The sequence below is a fragment of the Python bivittatus genome, unplaced genomic scaffold (genome assembly GCF_059951505.1).
Source record: "Python bivittatus isolate LINGU-HERP-01145 unplaced genomic scaffold, Pbiv_v1 ctg000220_np1212, whole genome shotgun sequence".
Taxonomy (NCBI): Eukaryota; Metazoa; Chordata; class Lepidosauria; order Squamata; family Pythonidae; genus Python; species Python bivittatus.
The window spans coordinates 22,572,569-22,586,047 of NW_028277048.1; the positions used below are offsets into that span (position 1 = coordinate 22,572,569).

The 13,479-nt window shown below is 43.9% G+C and overlaps 1 protein-coding gene across 3 annotated transcripts in view; it reads right to left on the minus strand.

Moving 5' to 3' along the window:
* Window positions 1-13,479, minus strand: part of NCKAP5L (NCK associated protein 5 like) — a 42,913-nt gene that overhangs the window by 16,605 nt on the left and 12,829 nt on the right. The window contains exon 1 of one of the 3 annotated variants that reach the window (XM_088138121.1): window positions 4,571-4,658. The exons of 1 other annotated variant lie outside the window; for it this stretch is intronic. The gene's annotated coding sequence lies outside the window, so the exon portion shown is untranslated. One more of the 3 variants, XM_025170558.2, reaches the window with a different exon arrangement.

Here is a 13,479-nt window from a genome sequence, read left to right on the forward strand (position 1 = left end):
CAGCACACCAAGCCTAGCAACCTTTAGTCTCTGATGTACTCTGTGTACTCTGATTAGAGAAGGGAGCTCTTCTACAGTCCCACCACTTGAAATCCTGCAAGTATTTATTTATTTGATTTATGCCCTAGTGAGCTCTTACAGTGGCTAACAGAACTTAAAAATGAAAACAGTATAAACTGTTAGAGACGGATCATGAGTCACAGTAAAATAAATACTAAAAGCATCTCACAATTAAAAGCCTTACTGAAAAAAATGCATCTTTATCAATGGGCTAAATCTTGAGAATGTAGGGGCCAAACACAACTCCCAAAGGAGTATATCCACAGCCTAAGAGCGATACAGGAAAAGGCCCCCTTCACACACCACACCCCCTTCACACCACCAAGACAGGCCTCTGACAGTGGGGACATTTTCATATGACCTGCTGCAGATCAGTTCCTTCGGCAGACAGGCCCTAAGCAGTTTTGTACCAGCAAAAAGAGCAAGGTGTGAACCCAAGAATTATGCACCTTCTCTTAGCTTCATGATGTGCTAGAGTAGACACGACCAACACAGGCCTTGCTTAACACCACCAGGTGAGATTTCTGGATTCAGCACACATCTCCAGATTTGGGTTGATTTTTTCACTCATGTAGGGCAGGGGTGTCCAAAATCACCTAATTTTTACACTTGACCTGCAATTTGACATACATTCCCAAGTCCAGCCTTCTGAGGCTCAACATTTTATGCAGAATTTGGTACAGTTTTTAATTCTCAGGTGATTCTAAGGTTCCAAGCAGCTAGACACATGGATGTTTTCAGATTTAAGAAGAGGGAACTAGCACTGTAAGATGGCTATGAAGATTGCCATGATGTTAGAAAGAAAGCCAGAAACCACTATATTGAAGGATATCTGTGGCTTTGCAGTACCAGGGCAGAAGCTGATGCTGGAGGATTACATAAAACGAACCCTGCAAATTAAATGCAGGAACACAAGCCTGGAATTGGTTGGAGAATTCCACATACCATATTCCCACTCTAAATGACAAACCTACTAATGGCAAAACTTTGCACTTCTTCCCTTATTGATGAGTAGCCAAATAAGGTGGCCACTCTTTGTGTACATTCAAGGGTACTGTGCCTCTAAGTTCTACTGGAAGAGATGGCATTCATCTAGCCTGTGGTTTCATTTAATTGTTTTGTTAATGAGCTTTCTAAGGAAGCGGCCAAGATAATTTTGAAGGTACCTGAAGTTCTTTATCCCTTAGAGCAGTGTTTTTCAACCTTGGCAACTTTAAGTTGTGTGGACTTCAACTCCAGAATTCCCCAGCCAGCTTCCCCATCAGCTGGGGAATTCTGGGAGTTGAAGTCCACACATCTTGAAGTTGCCAAGGCTGAGAAACAAAGTAACCTGCCAAATGTAGCCCAACAGGTAATGGGTGAGGTTTAAATCAGAGGGAAATCCACACAGCTCTGAGGCTCACTGGTTGATATTGACACAGCCATTGCTTCTCTAACTTGCCTACTCCACAGAGTTGTTGGAAGGATAAAATAAAAAGAAGCTGGAACAGAAGATAACCAGTAATCCATTTTGTACTCCTTAGAAGAAGAATGGGCAGAAATATAACCAAACTAGCAATACAAAACAAAATTCAAATAAAATCCACAATTCTCACAAAGAGACCCCAATTTGGGCCATGAAAATACAAGAAGGAGAATATAGAAAGTTTATCTTGCCAATAGAAAGTCAGATAAATATACTGTTCAACCTTCTTTGAAAAAGTCACATCAGAGTTTGAGAAATTCAAAGATCCAGAACTATTTTTTACTCCTTCACTGAAAAAAAAACAAAAACCCAAACCACTTACATGGGAAAGAGTTTATTTCTATAATAGGAAACAAGATTAAAGAGATTATTATAGGAGAATCTTTATCCTATAGCTCAATCCTCTCCAACCTGGTCTTTGCCAGATTTGTTTGAACCACAATGGCTATAATTGGAAAAAGCAGGGGGGTTTTAGCCAGCTAACTCAAACAATTCTCTTTCCAATTACAGGATTGCTGAAGAAATCTACTTCAGAGTAGTCTGAAGGAGGAAAAGTTAGATCATCGTATTCATTTCCTATTTTAAATTGTTGAATAATTCCCTGAAGAATATAAAAGGATGAAGACAAATACAGTCACCATGAATTTTGTCCCTGGAGGAAGAACCCAGCTTTCCAATTTAGCTTTGAGCACTTTAAACATATGCAACATGGATTAGCATTCAGCCTCACCCCTTCATAGTTTCAAACAGAATTTTTAAAAATCTTATATTTCAAAGATGCAGATATGTATGTATGTTCGACCTTCATCTTTCCCTGCAAAATTCATAAACATTTTAAAACACACAAGAAAACCGCTCTGCAGATTTCGGGGAACAAATGTGCCACATGCTAATCAAAAGTCATCCACCTGAGCTACCTCTCTCCCCACTCACCCCAATCAGCCATCCCACCCCCAGATTTCACTCCAGAGTATTAAAATGCATCTGTTTTCAGGACAGCTAAGATGCAATTAAATCATCTTGGCCATAGTAAAAAAACGGCTTAACCATATTTTAAAAAGCAAAGCTTAAAGAATCTACTTTCCTTGCAACACATTCACTGGTTTTGGCATTTTGATTACTCTATGATTCAGTAATAATTAGTTCTTTTGCTGTGTCTCAGTGCTGGAACTCAAAGAAAAAAAGAATCTCAAGAGAAGAATGAATTAGTTCAGTCAACCAGTACAGAAATGTAAGCTTAGAGTCCAGGATCCCAGTAGTTTTCACTATTTCCCAACCCAGGAGAGGCAGAATAGCTTCCAAAATCCTCAGAACAACGGGGAAAGAGGAACACCCAGGAGTTATCTACAGAAACTAGTAGCTCTATGCTATATATTTTAACATTTTCATGCCAAGAGCATTTCACATGAAAGCTACATAAAAACAAACTCTTTGCGTACTGCTTTGTAAAGGCGGTATCAAAAACTTCTGAATTATATGATTGAGCTTGGAAGAAAACTAGGGCAAGCAGGTTTGGGCAAGAGTACTGCCCAAAATAAATTCCCACTGTAATTGGAGCTCCAACAAGAAAGGTAAGTGTAATGGTTAGAGCTGCCTCCCTCCCCAAAATGTAACAGGCTGTTTTTCTTTTTTTTAAGGAAGTCTGGGAGACGTAACCGTAACTCCAACATATTGGCTGGAAACCAGATTGGGAAGAGAAGGTCCCCCATTGCATAGGAGCTCCCGATCTTTATCAGACTGAAGCTGGCCCAGGAGACAGTTTTGGCACCAGGGCTTTGCCCTGGTGGCCCCTCAACTCAACCCTCCCACCATACTGACATCTCCGTGACATACAGTGGATGTAATGAAAGTTGGCACTCAGGATGTCGGGCTCAACCGTGGTTTCTAATACTCCAATAAGCAACATTAGAAGGTTTGGCAGCCTCTGTCTTGCAAAGAGAGGTGCTTTCCATTTCCTGCCCCCCCCTCACTTCAAGTTCCCAGATTCTCTTGCAAAAAAGATACCCTCCTCGGATTTACACATCCCTCCTCAACCACCTCACTGCATACCAGGAAACAGTCCTGGGCTGATCCTTACACCTACCAGCCCGGCCAAGGACTCGCAGGATACCACTCCAGGCTACTTAGCAGCCAAGGGCATTCAGCCGACTCAAACTAGCATGCTGGTGGAAAGACTGCGTTTTCTTGGCTGCGTTGCATTCCTGATTGGGGGAAGAGGGGAAGAGGGAAAACTGCAGGACCAACCTCTATCTGCTTGGCACAAAGAGACTAAACAGATCTCATGAGCTGCAGGGAATGTGGAGGCATCCGGAAGGCGCTTAAATCTAAACCCCCAGCAAGAAAGAAATGCAACTGGGGTTGTTTTTTGTTTTGTTTTTCCCAAAGACCGAACGATGCCCTGCCGCAGAAGCGAAGACATCTCAGGTGCTGCCCTTCTCCAACAGCCTCCCTTGAGATCGCGCTCCTCCGCTAGTGAAGCATCCCGTCAAATTGTGGAACTTCACAGCCCAGGTACCCAAACGCAGGTTTCGGCGAGGGGCAGGCGCCTCTCCCCGCCCGCGGACGTGCTCCCCGCCGCTTCCCCCGCAGCTCTAGAGCGCTGCCAGCCTTCCCAGCCAGGCTTCCAACCTCACCCTCCAGGCGCCCGATGCTCCCCGAGCCATACGCGTCCCTCGCCGGCTCCGGGAGAGCTTTGGAAGCGCGCGGCCGCCTCCTCTCGCGAAACTACGCGGCTCGGAGGTGGGGAGAGACCCCCTCGCCTATCCCGGGCTCCCCGGAGGACTCCAGGGACTCCCGTGCAGAACCTCCCCAGCCAGTGCTCTGTTTCAGACACCCGACATTTTCCAAAGCTCTCGCCCTCCCCCTCCCCAGCCGCCCGCCCCCTTTAAGCCCCCTAAGTAACCTCTTGCTCAGCCTCTCCGCCAGGGCGCTTAAACTTCGTCCTCCCGTTGCCCTCTCCGCCGCGCCGCCAGCCCCTAAAAGCGGGGGTGGGCGGCGGGCTGGGGACCGAGCCTGATCTCGCCTGCGCGACGGAGGCCCCGGTACCTTTGGCGCATCCTCCCGCGATACGGCCCGACTCGGGGCCTGCTATTGTTGGGTGGTGGAGGCGGAGGCAGAAGGAAACTCACGGCTTGGAGCTCCGCCTTATCCGTCCCCCCACCTCGGCGCGGCCCGTCTCAGCCCAGACCCGCCGCCCGCCACCCATCCTTTTCTCAGCCCATCTGGCTGGAGGGGGATTTCCACTGCCATGGGAAGAGGGGGAGGGGGAACCTACCCAAGCAGCATTACCAAGGGGGCGGCAAAGCACCCTCATGAGGGGGAGCGATAAAAAAACGCTGCCACCTTCAGAATTAAGGATGATTATGCTCATAATAAATACATCTGTGAAAAAATGCTGGGTTCCACTCAAACACAAATCAGATTGTAAAACAGAGCTACAGTTAATCCAGGTTTTCCCACCCACATATACACCGGGTGTGGGCACCTATTTCTGTTCAAGTTTCTACCTTTAGAAAGCGGAGGACAAATTCCTATGAGTTACTCAGATGGTGAAGGGCAACATTCCACCCATTCCAGTAAAATGTTTGTAGGTGAATTCCTGGGGACCCTCACTATGTGTTTCCCCCAAAATAGACCATCAGCAAACACGCTGATATCTTAGGGCAGGGGACATGTGGCTGAGGTCCCCAAGGACATGTTTTCCATTCCTAGCCCTGTAGCTTGTTTGGCAATGGCCTCAAAACTGAAAAATGAATCCGTGTTACCCTTGCGCAGCCTGCTCTTTAGTGGCAGTGACGCTCCAGAATCAGGCCCTCAAATGAGAGGAATGGTTTCCTTTCTCAATAGTTTCCCTGCATCTGAAATGTTCTGTTCTTGCTCTCCAGCTGTGGCTTTTAAAAGTCTCTACTGTGGCAGTAGAGATGATCCTGCTCAATTTTCTGCTTTTATTTACACCACTGCCCATCTTATGCATCATAACCTTGGGCGGCTTGCAAACACCAGTAAAAGCATTACGAACAATAAAAGCATAAAAACCATCACAGAAAACTCTTGGCATCCCCAACTACCACACATCCCCCAAAAAACGCTTTCTGGGCTCAGCCTTGCCCTACCCCAGTGCTTGTGAGAAAAACCAGGTCTTCATAGCTTTTCGGAAGGCTAAGAGGGTAGGGGCCTGCCGGCCCTCGGGGGGTGGGTGAGGAGGGTGCTCCAAAAGGTGAGAAGGCACACTGCCTAGGCCCCCCTACATGGCAACCTTTGAGGGAAGGGGCCTTCCCTTGTTTCCCTTTCAGCAAAAAAATTTAGTAAGTACTGTACTCAACCGTTCCATTTGGAGACTGCAATCCCACGCACACTTCCATTTGAATGTTAACATGCTTTGAACTGAGCTGATGCAGCATGAATACTTACACCCTGCAATTGGGAAGGGTTTGAATCCCTCCCTCCACGGCCACTACCGTTTTGCTAACAGAGCCAAACAGGAATTTAGAGAAAGAGGCAATTCTAAGGAAAGTCATGCATGAGTGAGAGCGAGCTTTGGGCTGATCCTCCTACACTTCTCCAGCTGCGACTCCCTTCTCCTAGAACTATTTGCTGATCGTGATGGGAAGGTGTGAAAGAAGCCTTCCTGTCAGGAGCAGCAGCATTTTTCTTGGCAACCATTTGGAAACGGTTTGCTACTGGCCTCTTCTGGGACTTTTTTTTTTTTTTTTAACTTCTCAGTCTAGCCTACATCCCTGGATTCCTGTTGGTTTCCATCCAAGTACTAACCAAGCCAAACCCTACTTAACTTCCCAGATCCATGTATAATATGACTGTACTTTCACCGCAGTAACAATTCACTTTTTGCTATTAACTCTGTCCCCCTTGGCAAAGTTGTGGATACTAGGATTTTATAAGTTATAATTAGGTTATGCCTAATTCTTATTTTGTTTATTAATCCGGATAGAGCTGAGTAAGTAAAACAGAGCAGGATAATGGAACATATACAAGATTAATCTGGGGTCTACAAGGCAATATTATTAGGTACTAAGAAAAATACAGACGGAATTGCTACCCTTGAAATTACTAAAGCATAAACTTCTTACAGGTATGTAACAAAAAAGTGAAACAGTTCACACATCTTGCAATTGGTTGACAGATCTTGTTAAACCACATTAAAGCTATCATGTTATGTGGAACCATGGTTTGTTAAAGGCATAAAGTACAAATCATGGTTTCTCTGAGTTACTCTGTCTAGAAGCTGTCACTGTGCCCTATAGCATAGGCAGGCACTTTAAAACCTCACCATTTGGGAAGGAGTTATGATGGCTGAACTGTAGTTAGCCATCATGTGAACACACCCAGAGTGGCCTGCTTTGCAGGGAGCATTAAACCAGAAACCATGGTTGAGTTCATACATTATGCAGAACCAGATCCAAGCAAACCACATTATAGCTTAGTGTAATTCAGGCAATGCATTTCTGTGCCCATTTATTAAAGAATATAAGGCGGCAGCTGTTAATTACAATTAATGAACTCAATTTAAACTGTAGTTTCTTCCTGAAACTCTCTTAAGTGTATACCAACCACATCAGGCTACATAAAGACACTGCTTTTTGTATAGGAACGTGTGACAGAGATTGAATAATTAACTGTTTTCCAAAGCAATTTTTACCTTAGACCAGAAGGAGGCAAAATTTCTCTTGAAAAGTTTCTCTCATAAAAACTGCTCTTTTAAAAAATAACCACAGAAGACACAAAAACATCATCTTGCTTTTTAAAATAAAAGACTGCTTTAGCCCAATTAAATTATGTTTTATATTTCATCAGTAATTTTAAATATCTACATATATTGACAGAGAGAGAAGTATAACAGATAAGGTGTTGAGTTGGAAACCAGGGAGGCCCAAATTCAAGTCCCCACTCAGCTGGGTAACTGGGTCCTTGTTCTCTTGTTGCCAAATATACCTGCCAAGGTGGTTGCTCTGGCATAAAACCTGTACAGGCTGCCGAGTAAGCCACCTTAAGCAATCAGGAGAAATGCAGAAATTCTGATCACACTTTCTACTTAGAGCAATTGAACTGAGAGTCAACTGAATTACAACTAAACTGTAATTCAGACATTTTCCTGCACTGATAGGAATTCTTAGCTTCTTTGAGGTTTTGTACAAGTATTCTAAATCAAGCTATCATCTTCAGCCCCCAAATTAATTATTATTTTTATGTTGGTGAAAAAGCCGTTTGATGTAAAAAAAAATTGAAGCAGAATATGGTTGATCTGGAGAAATTAATAAAGGAAATAATAATAATAATAATAATAATAATAATAATAATAATAATTTATTAGGCTAATCTTTTGCTGAAAATAGCATGTGAACTTTTAAGCAAATATAATTAGCTTCTAGGAAAAAATTAAAAATGATAAATACCATTTATTAAAACAGCTAAGTCTTAACTAATTTGCTTTGGGATGATATTTATTTATTTAAAAGGTTTATATGGCCATCCATCTTGTAAAACATAACTCTGGCGGCTCTCAACAATAATAAAAACCAAAAATAAGAAAAAAGCAAGAACACCGGGAGCCTGACCCATCATCTCCAATCCACCGATTTATACAATGCTCTGACCTCACCCTATCCCAGTGCCTGGGGGAAAAAAACAGCCCTTTGCCGCTTTTCGGAAGGCTGAAAGGGTGCGGGCCTGCCAGATTCCAGAGGGAAGGGCGCTCCACAGGGCAGGGCGGCTCCAGAAAAAACACGCTTCCTAGGTCCCACTACAGGGCAACACTCAAGGGATCAGACGTGGAGCCTGCCCACCCTGTCTGGCCTAGTGGAGCAGGCAGATACCCTCAGGGAGGTAGTCCCAGAAATCACGTGGCCCTCCGCCATGTAGAGCTTTAAAGGTGATAACCAGCACCTTAAATTGCACCCAGAAAGAAACTGGGAGCCAGCGTGGCGCACACAGCAGTCGTGTATCATGAGTAAACCGAGGGGCGCCCAGCATTGTCTGAGCTGCAGCATTCTGAACCAGTTGCAACCAAACCCTCATTGCCTCCAGGCACTGGGTCAGCATCATCTGCCCAGCTATGGGTGGAGATGTACTGTATAACTAGGAATCATCAGCATACTGATGGTATTGTACCCTCTGCCACTGATTGATCTCACACAGTGATTTCATGTAGATATTAAAGAGGAACAATGAGAGACCCAAGACCCGAGGCACTCCATATTGCAGGGATCTAGGGCTAAACCCCCACAAACACTGACTGGAATCAGCTATGGAGAAAGGAGAAAAACCACCACAAAACTATGCCTCCCACTCCCAATCCTCAAAACCAGTCCGGAAGGAGACCACGGTTGATGGTACTGAAAGCCACCGAGAGGTCCAGGAGGATGAAGATGGTCACACCACCTCCATCCTGATCTCTCCAGAGGTCATCCACAAGTGCAACCAATGCTGTCTCCATACAATATCCTGACTTGAACTCAGACTGAAAAGGATCCAGATAATCCACTTCATCTAGGGCCCTCTGCAGCTGAGACAGAGATATGTAAGCTAACACATGGTTATGTTTACAGTAAGGATGCTTGAAATCCTCTAACTGTTAACAATATTAACAATGGCTTAAGCTACCCCAGGATGTTACAAACACCACAGTATTTTTAACTGAGGAAAACACAGAGCTTGGGAATAGATCATGTCTGCACATGTTAAGTTTCTAGATATTTTTTTCTCTAAACATTAACACCTAGCCTGTTTGGGACACTGCACAGAGAGCTCAGGCAAATTCAGGGGCTCTTTCTGTCTTAAAAAGGCATCTTTGGGGTATGCTTAACAGATGCACAGATGTACTAGCTTAGGACTGTCATTTTTTCCAAAACATTGATTGAATATCCTGTTAGAGAAACATCATTGCATGCTATTCTATTGTACCTAGCATTCTCCAAAACAGAGAACAGAAGACACTGAGCAAAGAGTCTAATGCTGCTGCATCACAGTTCTTAAAGATCTCATCAGGATTCTTTTCACTTAGATTAGGATGGATGTTAGAAAAGTTAAGCATTCTTTAAGACTTATTAATTTGAATAGGATGAATACCTTTAAACTTTACTAGACCTCCTCCTTTAGCTTTAAGGCTGCTTTCACCAATAACATGGCCATTTGTTACAAGTAGGGCTATTAGAGGACATCTAGATCCAGAGATGGAAGAAACAAGGTTCCCTGTCTTGTTGACGGAGTAGAATACAGACAGTCTAATAATAATGTTTCATTTACCTGTTGTTAATGTTTACATCTTATAGGAAAACAACACTGCCTGCTAAAGTACCATCCGTTGAGTCTGAATTCACGAGGAGCAGTGACACTGTCAGGCTTGGGGAAAACCCTGAGCTTCCACACACTTACCTTTTCCGACAAAGTTTCTTCCTGCACCAACTACTCTTGCACACTGTTCTTTTTCTCTGAGGCACACTAGAACCTTTTCTATTTCTTTAATTTTTAAAAGAGCAAATTCACAAGCTGCTGCATCTTCTGGGCTGAAGGACACTGTGGTCTTTTCCTCTTCTCTAAAATCTTGGCAGAATTTCAAGCTCTACTTTCAGGGAACACATTTCACATCAATTTGCTGGCCACAGAGCCAGTACAAATGGCAAAGAGCCTGAGGGGAATGTTCTTAAAAAGTTCATCCTAAGATGTGGAGGGATGGGGTTCCTTGTGATTTCATACAGCAGGAACTGAATAGCAAGGGACAAACTTTAAAAGGTCAGCTTTTAAAGGTTTCCTCACTAAGAAATTGCAAGAGGAGCAAAGAAGAACTGCTGGACTAGGAGAATTCATAGTTTCAAATTGACAGTTCTTGGAACATCCCCATACGTTAGAGAACACTGGAAGGAAAATTTAGGGGCATACAGATTCAAGGCTGGCCAAGGTGTGCCAGTATGTGTTGCTGTTAGGATACAAATAATATTATTGCCCCTTAGATCGGTTAGCAAGCCATGAAGATCTCTTGGAAGATTTACACTAATTTTCTGCTGTTCCAAGCACATTCATTCTTTCCATGTCATGCTGAGCTAGACATGCTGATTCAAAACTAGGCTGGAATTTTGTTTGAGGTGGGGGCTGGGGCTGGTTTTGTTTTGTTCTTCAAGCCAAGTGCTTAGGAGGCCCACTCTGAGCATCAGTCAAACACACTCTCAAGAGGCAATCCTGGAGATTAACATAGAACATCCATCCCCCCCATTGCTTCCAGACCGTCATTGCCATGTAGGGCAGGGAGATGGGATACACACACCCCATTTCATTTTCAGCCCCTTTGGACACGGGCACAGGAGCAGAAAATGAACTCTATCCTCTTAGTAGCAACAGGCCATAGCTACTCGAGAAATGGGTTAAACAAGACTTCCTGAAATATAGTGGGGCAAAAAAGTATTTAGTCAGCCACCAATTGTGCAAGTTCTCCCACTTAAAAAGATGAGAGAGGCCTGTAATTTCCATCATAGGTATACCTCAACTATGAGAGACAAAATGAGAAAAAAAATCCAGAAAATCATATTGTCTGATTTTTAAAGAATTTATTTGCAAATCATGGTGGAAAATAAGTATTTGGTCACCTACAAACAAGCAAGATGTCTGGCTCTCACAGACCTGTAACTATTTAAGAGGCTTCTCTGTCCTCCACTCGTTACCTGTAATAATGGCACCTGTTTGACCTTGTTATCAGTATAAAAGACACCTGTCCACAACCTCAAACAGTCACACTCCAAACTCCACTATGGCCAAGACCAAAGAGCTGTTGAAGGACACCAGAAACAAAATTGTAGACCTGCACCAGGCTGGGAAGACTGAATCTGCAATAGGCAAGCAGCTTGGTGTGAAGAAATCAACTGTGGGAGCAATAATTAGAAAATGGAAGACATATAAGACCACTGATAATCTCCCTCGATCTGGGGCTCCACGCAAGATTTCACCCCATGGGGTCAAAATGATCACAAGAATGGTGAGCAAAAATCCCAGAACCACATGGGGGGACCTAGTGAATGACCTGCAGAGAGCTGGGACCAAAGTAACAAAGGCTACCATCAGTAACACACTATGCCACCAGGGACTCAAATCCTGCAGTGCCAGACGTGTCCCCCTGCTTAAGCCAGTACATGTCTGGGCCCATCTGAAGTTTGCTAGAGAGCATTTGGATGATCCAGAAGAGGACTGGGAGAATGTCATATGGTCAGATGAAACCAAAGTAGAACATTTTGGTCTAAACTCAACTCCTTGTGTTTGGAGGAAAGAGAATGCTGAGTTGCATCCAAAGAACACCATACCTACTGTGAAGCATGGGGGTGGAAACATCATGCTTTGGGGTTGTTTTTCTGCAAAGGGACCAGGACGACTGATCCATGTAAAGGAAAGAATGAATGGGGCCATGTATCGTGAGATTTTGAGTGAACACCTCCTTCCATCAGCAAGGGCATTGAAGATGAAACGTGGCTGGGTCTTTCAGCATGACAGTGACCCCAAACACACCACCTGGGCAACGGAATGGCTTCGTAAAAAGCATTTCAAGGTCCTGGAGTGGCCTAGCCAGTCTCCAGATCTCAACCCCATGGAAAACCTTTGGAGGGAGTTGAAAGTCCGTGTTGCCCAGCGACAGCCCCAAAACATCACTGCTCTAGAGGAGATCTGCATGGAGGAATGGGCCAAAATACCAGCAAGACTGTGTGAAAACCTTGTGAAGACTTAGAGAAAATGTTTGACCTCTGTCATTGCCAACAAAGGATATATAACAAAGTATTGAGATGAACTTTTGATATTGACCAAATACTTATTTTCCACCATGATTTGCAAATAAATTCTTTAAAAATCAGACAATGTGATTTTCTGGATTTTTCCCCCCATTTTGTCTCTCATAGTTGAGGTATACCTATGATGAAAATTACAGGCCTCTCTCATCTTTTTAAGTGGGAGAACTTGCACAATTGGTGGCTGACTAAATACTTTTTTGCCCCACTGTACATGAACCCCAATGTCCTTCCCAATCCTGGGGTGAATCACCATACCCATCAACAAAAAGATCAACCTTCCTTTTCTACTTAAGATTGCTCATGCTATCTTGGACAAGCCATTTGCCATCGACATTTGCTAGTTCCCTTTATGCCTCCTAATTGAAACCAAGACACTGTAGGACAGAGAGGGAAGGGAGAGAACACGGCAGCCACAACAGAAAAGGTAAAGACTCCCTTTATTAGTTTTCCTGGAAACGATATTGAAGTAGTTTGCCACTGCCATCTTCAAATACGTTTCATCAACTTCCCAGAATAGCTTATAGCCCTGGTATTCCCTAGAGATCTCCCACGAAAGTAGAAAAATCTATTATCAGTGTTGCCCTGCTCCTATAAGGGTAGTTGGTGAGTTGGAGCTCTCCAGATGCTCTATGCTTCACCACCTATCAGTCCCAGTGAGCAGGAGTGATATTAAGAGACTGTGGGAGATAAAGTGCAAAGTATTTGAAGAGGTTCTTTCTCTGGGCTCCGTAACATAACAAGAAGCAAGATGACATTGCCGTGAAACATCTCAGCCAGCCTTATTCTCAGGCATGGTAAAAAACACAACGCGTAGCCACCTCTCCCAACAAATGTAGGAACAGTTGCTTCCCAACTCCTGAATTTCAGTTGTAGGAAGCTGCCCTCCCTTTTGCTTACAGGTTTTTAAAACTTTCTACATGGTCTTGACTCGCAAGGTGCTTCTGGACCTGGGACTCAGAGGATTTAAAGAAATACCAGGCAGGGTGACCAGTGGGAAGGAGCAATGGGATAATTAGATCCAGGTGAGTTTACTGCTTCAAGAGTGATTCAGACTATCGCTCCACACTTCTCAAATCCCAAAGAAGAACATCTGTTATCTCGTAGAGAGGATACGGGCAGGTAAAGTGAAGAGGAAGAAAGCAAATGGTAGAATAAGGCCAACGGTATACTGAA